The sequence below is a fragment of the Lygodium microphyllum genome, unplaced genomic scaffold (assembly GCF_053477565.2).
Source record: "Lygodium microphyllum isolate KBCC unplaced genomic scaffold, Lygodium_microphyllum_v1.1.10 scaffold_56, whole genome shotgun sequence".
NCBI classification, from domain to species: domain Eukaryota; kingdom Viridiplantae; phylum Streptophyta; class Polypodiopsida; order Schizaeales; family Lygodiaceae; genus Lygodium; species Lygodium microphyllum.
This window is the reverse complement of record NW_028229539.1, coordinates 522,767-532,418: the sequence shown is the minus strand read 5'-3', so window position 1 is coordinate 532,418 and position 9,652 is coordinate 522,767.

Below are 9,652 nucleotides of genomic sequence, written 5' to 3'. Positions count from 1 at the left end.
CCTCAGGTGATCATGATATCTAGATTGATTCGCAGCAAGGCCTCAGTCCCACATGACATTGTGCGAGCAGAGCTTGCCACACCGACCATACTAGTCGAGGCATTATTTCAGACAGTCTGCTTCCTACACAGATTTCAGGATATGGACAGAGATCGCATTGCATATAGAGCATATATGGCATCTCAGGAGATGGCTCGAGCGGGGGATACCACATCATGGTATGCACAGACTAGAGCTTGGTTTGACAGACATGGGCTAGACATTGATAGACTCCCACCTCTTCTATATGATACTCAGGCTCCCACTTACACCCTCTCTCTCTCTGAGAGGAATAGAGTCATCAGACAGGAGATATGGCATATTTATATACAGAGGACATGGGTCAGCCCTGCACAGCCACTGCCATCGAAGATGGCACATTATTATACACAGTTCTTGAGGATATCAGAGCAGGGATTCATAGAGATTCCGAGATATATGCAGATCTATATGCCACATCGATTGAGAGTTCTTATTGGACAGCTCAGGGTATCATCACATCAGCTTATGATTGAGAGTGGCAGAGCCAGTGGCATCCCGCGGGAGGAGAGGATATGCCCCCTTTGCAGATCAGAGGTGGAGAGTGAGGAGCATTTTGTTCTCAGATGCCCGGCATACTCAGAGTTGAGATCTAGATACACATTGAGCAGCTCACTTCAGGGATGTATGACTGATATGGATCAGAGATCATTTGGCCGTTTTCTGGGAGAGGCATGGCACATCAGAGAGCAGAGCACACGGCGGGTCCCAGTCAGAGAGGGGCCCACCAAGACGACTATTACACAGTTCTTTCAGACAGACAGAGTGAGAGCTACTGTACCAGCCTCCAGTCAGACCTCCGGGCTCACACTACAGCAGGCTGAGGACCAGCGTACCCGACGCCGCACGAGGATCCGTGGGTTTCGGACCCCACAGCCACACCGACAGGAGATCCGGAGGATTCTTGATCTACATCGACAGCAGACTGAGATCCGACGACACTCGACACATTGGATCTCAGATCTCCAGTTTGCTCTTTCTCCACCGCCGATGTACCACATCCTGCATCCAAGCGGGATCACCTGCTATTAGCGACTTCGAGGACTGCTACTACATCCCAGGATAGTATATCTCCCTGCATATGTTACATATACACATCGCACCACTTTATCACAGCCGACAGTTGTTCCCCTATCACAGCCGACATTTGTTCCCCTTTTGTAGCCATTATCTGGAGTACCAGAGCTACATACGCATATACACATACATGACACTTATCACACTCACAGCACCGTATTTTCAGTTTCCAGTTTTTAGCTTTTCATTCAGCACTTTTATTTTGGATAGCTGGACCTCATCAGTTGTATCACTGTTTGTCTCATAGGCCAGTTTTGGTCTTTAGAAGACGTTAATATAACTTTCTTTCTTTCTTTCTTTCTTTCTCTCATATGCAGCCATATGAACAAAGAATAAAGAGGAGAGAGAAAGACTGAAAATGGATATTTTTGTTTACTACTTCATTTGGTGCAGTCTTCTCTTAAGCAACGATTGGTGAAGAATTGATGAATCTTAAGCCCAAGAGGGTGGAGGAAATTACAAAAATTCCAAATAATTAATTTTTAGTGGGAGGAAGGAGTGTTGAAACCCCCCCCAAACCAACATCTCATGAGATTTTGATGAGTTTTCCCCCTCTTAAGTATCATTAAACCATAACCCCCAAAGTATCTAGTTTGCATTTTGCATTTTCCACTTGACCCAAATTGGTTTCGACTTGGACAGAGGGGCAAATAGCCCCAAAATCGTGATTCCATTCTATTTTACACACTCAAAGGCCTTGCTTGAGCCTCCTCCTTAAACTCCCAGCTTATAGCAAAAGTAGGCCCCATGCTTACAAATGACACGCTACCTGCACTTGAGTAGGCCCTATGCTTGCACATATCAAAAGCACGTGCCAAAACCTCTTTCCAAGCATCCAAAACCAAGCTATTGTCCTTCAATTATAACAATTAATGGCTTCCCAAAAGCAATCAAATAAGTTTATGATAGCCCTTGAATTGAGCCTCAATGGCTCCTCAAGTCAAAACACCTATTTTAGTTAGATGTAGACCTCAATCATAATGAGTATAGTACCTCTTTTAAGATGCAAACAATAAGCATGAATGTCAAAAGGGAAGCTAGAATCTCAACTTTGCAACAAAGCTTAACTCCTCACCTTCCTTAATTCAATCATGAGCTCCCACAAGTGTCACTCTCTTTGATACTAGTTCAGAGGGAAGAAATGGTGGAATATGAGGTAGAAGCTACAAAATGCAAGAGGGTTTTGAGAGAGATAGAGACAAAGATAGAAGCACACAAGAGAGTTTTGTGGATACAAGAAATGGTACCCTTATCCTTTGTTATCTTCACTTATACATATTTATATAATATGTACTTATACAAGGGGTGCCCACCCATTTTGGCCTTTACCTTAACATCACAATCAAACATCATCTCATGCTCAATTTGTTGATTCTTAGTTAGTGCAAGAAAAAAAAAATGGATGCTTAGCTTCAAGTATTATGGTTGGGTGTTCTAGCTATTAGAAGCTCCAAGTATTATGGTTGGGTATTCTAGTGATAGATATGAGTTAGTGTGTTGACAAATGAAAAAATTTGCAAATCTAAGGGATCTCAACATGGGCCACACACAACTATGGAGAATGCTTAAGTATACCTCTCTCTCTCTCTCTCTCTCTCTCTCTCTCTCTCTCTCTCTCTCTCTCTCTCTCTCTCTCTCTCTCTCTCTCTCTCTCTCTCTCTCTCTCTCTCTCTCTATCTCTCTCTCTCTCTCTCTCCAACCATCAATGATTAAGAACATTAACAATAGTTTTGTTCTATATATCTTTTGGTTATTAGCAGTTACCATCACAACCTTGTATGTGAGTCAATGTTGAATGCATGGATGTTGAGGTCATTGATATATAAAGGTAATCAAGTCTTTCCTTTGGAGAAGCATGACCTTATATCTAGCTTTTCTTGGGATATTTCCCATGCACATGAAGCTTTTCCACTAGAAGCCTTTGTGGATATAGAGTGGCAAAACATTGCCCTTTGTAATAAAGAGATTTTTTATATTCTATGCTTTGCAATATGAGGATGTCATAATAATAAACTATCTTTGTAGTAGCCAAATAGATATATTTAAGAGTATTGAAAGTCTCTTATGGGAGCATCTAATAGGTTAAAGGAGTTATTTGATTGTCATATGAATTTAAACTTCCTAGCTAAATTTACTATATTGTTAGAATAAGTGTGGTGCATTATATTCTTTGGATGTATACAAATCCATTTCTTTCCACTGTGCACAATGCACAATACATGATGCACATGCACACGTGTATACATACATATCACTCACCACACATGCATGCTTATATGAGATCTTCTTTCCTCTCTTTTTTGACCACCTACCACCCTATTTGGAAGGGAGAAACAAGGTAAAGAATGAGAAAATAAAGAAACATCTAGAAGTATTCAACCCTATGCACCACATCCATGCACAATGCACATTGCATAATGCATAGTGCATTATTAGTGCACTGTACACTTTGCACACACACATGTGTACAGTGCATGGTGTTTACGTACACTAGACCCTTCACAAGATGTGCATATAGCACCTTGCACTTAACATAGTATAACCTTCATACACACGTGTTGGATCTTTCTTGGTTTTTTATTTCTTTTTTCCAATGGCACGCTCTTTGATGTTTGCAAGGGGGGGAACAAGGGAAAGAGAAGGAAGGAAGGAGGCACCTCATAGTGCACCCAATCAATGTACAATGTATGATTAAAATGGATTAGCGTATAGTGCATAGTATATAATGTAAAATGTAGATTCTCCACTCTACAATGTACAATGTACAATTTTTAGTTATTGGGGGTGCACCTATAATATAATATACATTCAAAGGGTATTAAGAAATACCATTTCTTTACGTGTTATAAAGCCATAAAATGTTCACTTTTACTTTGGTAAAATTATGGGATTTTTTAGATTGTAATTAAAGAATTATTTTAATAAATATAGTTCTTTAAATTTTACCAAATAAAATAATCTTTCTTTTGAACTCACATAGTATCTTACATGTTCTATAAGGTGCACCCCCTAGAGTATAGTTAAAATGGATTGGCACATAGTGCATAGTGTATACATGCATGGAAATCTACAGTAGGACACTGATACTAACTTAGTTTGTACTAATGGCTGCATGATAGGGTAGATCTTGGATGATCCAAAGCCCTTACATAGAGGGTTTACTCATTGATATGGGTGTACTCATACTTAAATCTAAAATTGAATGATTGGAGCACCTAAAGGTATTAAACTACCAAAAAATGGAATGCCAACCCATAAAATTGACTCCAGATTCCGAGATACTCTTGGCTGATAAGGAAAAATACCCAAGATTTGATGCTCCATCAATAGAGAATATTGACTCAAAAATAGATGAAAGCGAGGATCCTAAAATATCACCACCATCCAAGCCTTGCAAGGCCATAATAAAACTCTTAATTCATCTAGGCACCAAGACCTTAAAATATCCCACATGAGAATGAGTTAGAATCCAAAGAATATTTCTAAACAATTTATACCATTAAAAAAATGAAATCATGTTATTGTGTTGGTGCAAAAAGAAAAGGGCAAACCAATGAACCCATTGAGGGCATATCACAATGTATTCGCTTGGAATTACATGACCTTAAGGATATACCACCTTAGGTATTAAAGCACACTATTTCTTTGAAATTGCATGCTAAGCCCACTAAATAATAGTTCTGTCCCATGAATCTGTACTATATACACTAGGTACAAGAAGAGTTAGAGAAACTATAGAAAGAGGATTCATTTATGAGATTGAGCATACCGACAAGGTATCATCCATCATCATGGTAGTCAAGAAGAATAGAAAAATTCAACTACACATTAACTCTACAAGAAACTAAATGTTACTACCAAAAGAGACCATTATCCATTGCTATACACAAACCACATAATTGAATACATAATTAGAAAGGAAGCTTGTAGCTTCTTGATGTTTTGTAGGGCTATAGTTAGGTATAAGTATACGTGAATGATTGGTCCAAGACCACCTTTGCTACCATCAATGGGGAATATTCACCTACATTGTCATGGATTTTGGCTTGATGGATACACTAGCCACCTTCCAAAGTGAAAATAGACAAGAGGGAAGATAGGTAAAGAAGTGAAATCACACATATAAAACAATGGAGACTTGAGTACACAGAGAAGATAAGGCTTAAATCTTCTTCTTCTTCCACACAAAATAACTAAGTCTACAATATGATAAAAGACTAATATGAAAGTACCATAATGTATGTACATGTGCTCATATGCCATAACCAAGGATAGACTACAAGGGTGTAGTTCAATCTATACAATCATTGGCATATTCTCATGTCGGTTATTTAACATGCCAGTGAATAATATCTTTCCACATCACCAAAGTGTATAATAGTGGATGTTAGCTCATGTAGAGATTGACATCTTAATAGTTCCCCTCAATCTCAACATGAACTCATGAACTCCAAGAATAATCCTAAAGCACTGAAGCTTCTCGACTCCCAAGGCCTTGGTGAAAATGTTAGTAGCTTGATCCTTTGTATTGACATAAACCAACACTACAAGATATAGGCCTTATACCGACGTTAAAAGTGACGAAAATATAAATAAAAAAAATTTCCCCTGTTATCACAAAAAGTATCGTTATTGGCGACACCATAAAACAGTCGATATTAGTGTCGTTATCAGTGTCGCTATTTGTGTCGGTATCAACAACGCAAATAACGATGCTTTGCGATGCTAATAACGACGCCAATAACGATGCATGCAGGTAAATTTGCGACAAGCCATACAAAATAGTTTCTGCACTGTGTACAATGCTCGTGTAAATAAAGACAAAGTGTACAATGCTTGTGTAAATACATGAAATAAATACATGGTCTCATAATGAAAGCGACTGGTACAATCATGGCAAGATATCACTACTACATAGAAAATGTCTACATAGATCACGTGACAAAAAAAAAGGGTGTGTGAGCTCCAGGGATCCAAGGGCGAGCTATACATCCTCACCATCTGAAATCTAGTCCCGCCGCAAAGAAGTATCGAACGGACTCTGCAAAAAAAGAAACAACTACACATCAGTCCACCATACAATAATGCATTCTAATTAAACATGGTAACTACGGACAAGAAAGATGAGTGACTTACAGGGTTGCCGCGTCCATACAATTAGTCGATCAATCTAGTGGGACTGTGCCTCTCTGCATATCGAGTCTCAAGGCTGATCGGATCGCGATTTGTAATGGAGTGTTGCAAAGGAAACAAAATACTAACAGTTAGAAACACGATTGTCAGTACAAAGGATATTGCAAAAAAATAAGCAAGCAAAACAAAAGAAAAACTTACAAAGTCCTCCAGATATATCCTGTGGCCGCCACTCCCAAGATGATGGACCACTGTGGCCTCTAGTCGTGCTCTCGCCGCCTCGCATTGCTGACTCCAACGTCCTGGAGAATCTGTAGTCTCCTCCCTTAGTTGGCGCCAGTCGTCCATGTCTTACCAGTCGGGCTTTGCAGCCCCACTCTTGAGTGCCTTGCATGCGTTCGATCATCTGTGTGATATATATGCACACATGCACTCCATCATCCAGCCCATAGAAAACTATCTATTGTGGCTGGTACCAAAAATTCCTCATGCAAGGATGCTACTATGTAGTCCTTGCTCCCCTCCGGTATGTTTTTCCAATGATCCAAGACGTTGTGCCGAAAAACGTGTTGGCATAGCTCTCTCATGCAAGCCATCACCCTCCTCCCCTCATCATTCATGATGATGGCTCCTGACCTATCATCTACAAGGTAGGTATACCCCTCTGGTTTATGCCTAAGATGGGTCCTCTCCCATCTGTGATCACGCTCCTGGGCATATCCAGGATACCCCTGTACATCTAGTGTACCGACCGGGGTAGTATCTATCGGAGTAGCACCCATAGGGATGCCACCTGCGGACGGATGAGCAAAAGCCAGAGTGACTAGAGTAGACGTCCCCACAGGTGTGACAAATCCTAGAGGTGATGCAACTCCAGCAGAACGACGAGAGGAGACACCACGTCCATGCCTCCATAGCAACCACCTGAGCCACGCTCTCTACAACTGCCACAAGAGCGAGGAGTAGCACCTGTATCCCCAGCCGACCGTGGGCTCACTGCATTCGTATCTCTGCAACATCCCCCTGACCCTAAAGCACTCTGTCCGTTTGGCCCAAGTCTAGAGCGTCGACCTCGTTTGCTCAAAGCTGAAGCATTTGATCGCACCGAAGTAGATCTAATAGAGCGGCCTTGTCCGAGACAGCTCCTGGTCCGCCATGTCTCTGAATCTCGCCATTTGATCTAGAGACATGCACGTGAAGATATCCTGCAACTCCTCATCACTCATCCCTCGACTCATCTTGATGATCTAAGTATCCACAAAGGTCACCTGCACATACAAAAAATGATATTAGCATAATCAATTTAAATCATACAAAGCACGGTAATATAAATCTTTAAAAAATGATCTTACTTAAAATGCATCTTATGTACCCTTATAAGTGATTAGTCAACATCTAGCCGCATGGCCCACCTTCTAACATATACTACATGAGTTCACATTCCATGAAGTATTCATAACCCATATCCAACAATTGTTTCTTTATTTTCTTCTCCAACCTTATTTCCAAGGCTGTCCTTTCCTCATTTTGTTTTCACTTCTTCTTATCCTTCCTAGATTTCTTTGTATCCCTCTTCTGATGATGTCTACTCCGATCATCATCTGAATTGCTTGATTTGGTATCCAACTCAAAACTCGATGAGGTATTGGTGCATAGATCGGTCGCCGTATGCGTGCGTAGTGAGCGTCAGAAGGTCCCCAAGAACAAAATAACTCTACTTTTTGCACACAAATCAATGAAGAAATCTTGCACAACATGAACAAGAGACCAATTGGGTGCAATCTCTCCCCATGCCTTGTGTGAGCGCTCCACAAAGCATGTATTTCATATAGTATTCATCTTCAAGCTCAAATAAGAGCCCAAATTACAAAATAGCACGCTTTAGCTTTTGAGTTTGCTTTTGTGCCAATAAAGAATTAAAGCTAATGGGCGCCCAAGAAGTTAGGCGGTACCCGAATACAATGTCCAATACAAATATTTAAATCGTGCACCCATACGCATACAAAAATAATAAATAAATATCAAGCACTTTGATAAATAAGCGCGACAAAATATAGGCGCCATGCCTAAGAAAAGCGCCCATAAAAAATATTGACGATAACTTGAATACAAGCTATCCTCCAATGCTTTCCACTGCCATCGCTGCTTGCTCTACACATCAACTGAAGCATTCACAATTGTTAGAAAAATAATACAATTAAACCGACAAAAGTGAATACCTAGCAGTCTTCAGCTACATAAATAAATTGGTTAGAAATCAATCCTAACCTTAATTTATCACGAGTGCGCACTCTAAACTCATAAACATTTATTAATTTAAATATGTATTTTGCAAAATCACCCGCTATGGAATCACCCATGTACACATCAAATTAACAAAACACCCGAAAAGGATAGGCATCCCCATCGACTTCTCGCACAAAGAATCCACTTTGTGTATGAGCCCCGGTAATAAAATTTTACGGAATCCACCGCAAAACCTCACGGAATCCATCGTGGCACAGAATCCACTGTGGAATATGCCTCTTGGCATCATACAAATGATCGAAATGGAACAATCACACATAATCTTTTTTCATAAAACATGAATCCATTATTGTAAGACAGTGAATCAATAGGAATCCAATTATTTGCAACTAGTTTATTCCAATCAGCTTGAAAAGTAAGATCTTGATGATAAGTATCTTTCATAGGGATAAGGGAATCAAATGATATCACAGAAATATTGTGAATTGTCGGTCTTCTACTCAAAGCGTCAGCTACAACATTCTCTTTTCCTGGTTGATATTGTATAAGGGGATCAAAACTTTGAATAAAAGTGGCCCATTTAATGTGTCGGTCTGATATTTGTGGTTGACTAAGGAGATGTCTAATGCTTTGTTGGTCAGTTTTGATCATAAATTCAGATCCCATTAAATAATGTTTCCATTGATGTAAGGCTTGTACTACGGCTAGAAATTCTTTATCATAGGTAGAGTATTTAAGTTCAGATGGTTTGAGTTTACAGCTAGAGTAGGCTATGGGATGAGAATCTTGCATAAGGACTGCTCCTATTCCAGGTCCACTAGCGTCAGTAACTACTAAAAAGAATGGTCTATTGAAGTCAGGTAGTTGTAATACAGGAGCATGAGTTAATGCATGTTTCAATAAATCAAAGGATTTTTGTTGATTGTCAAACCAGTTATACACAATACCTTTCTTTCAAATTTTTGTCAAAGGTAATGCAAGTAATGAGAAATTCCTCACAAACTTTCTGAAAAAACTAGCAAGACCTAGAAAAGAATGTAATTCATGCACATTTTTGGATATGGGCCAATTTAAAATTGCTTCTATCTTTTTAGGATCGACTTTAATACATTCTGAT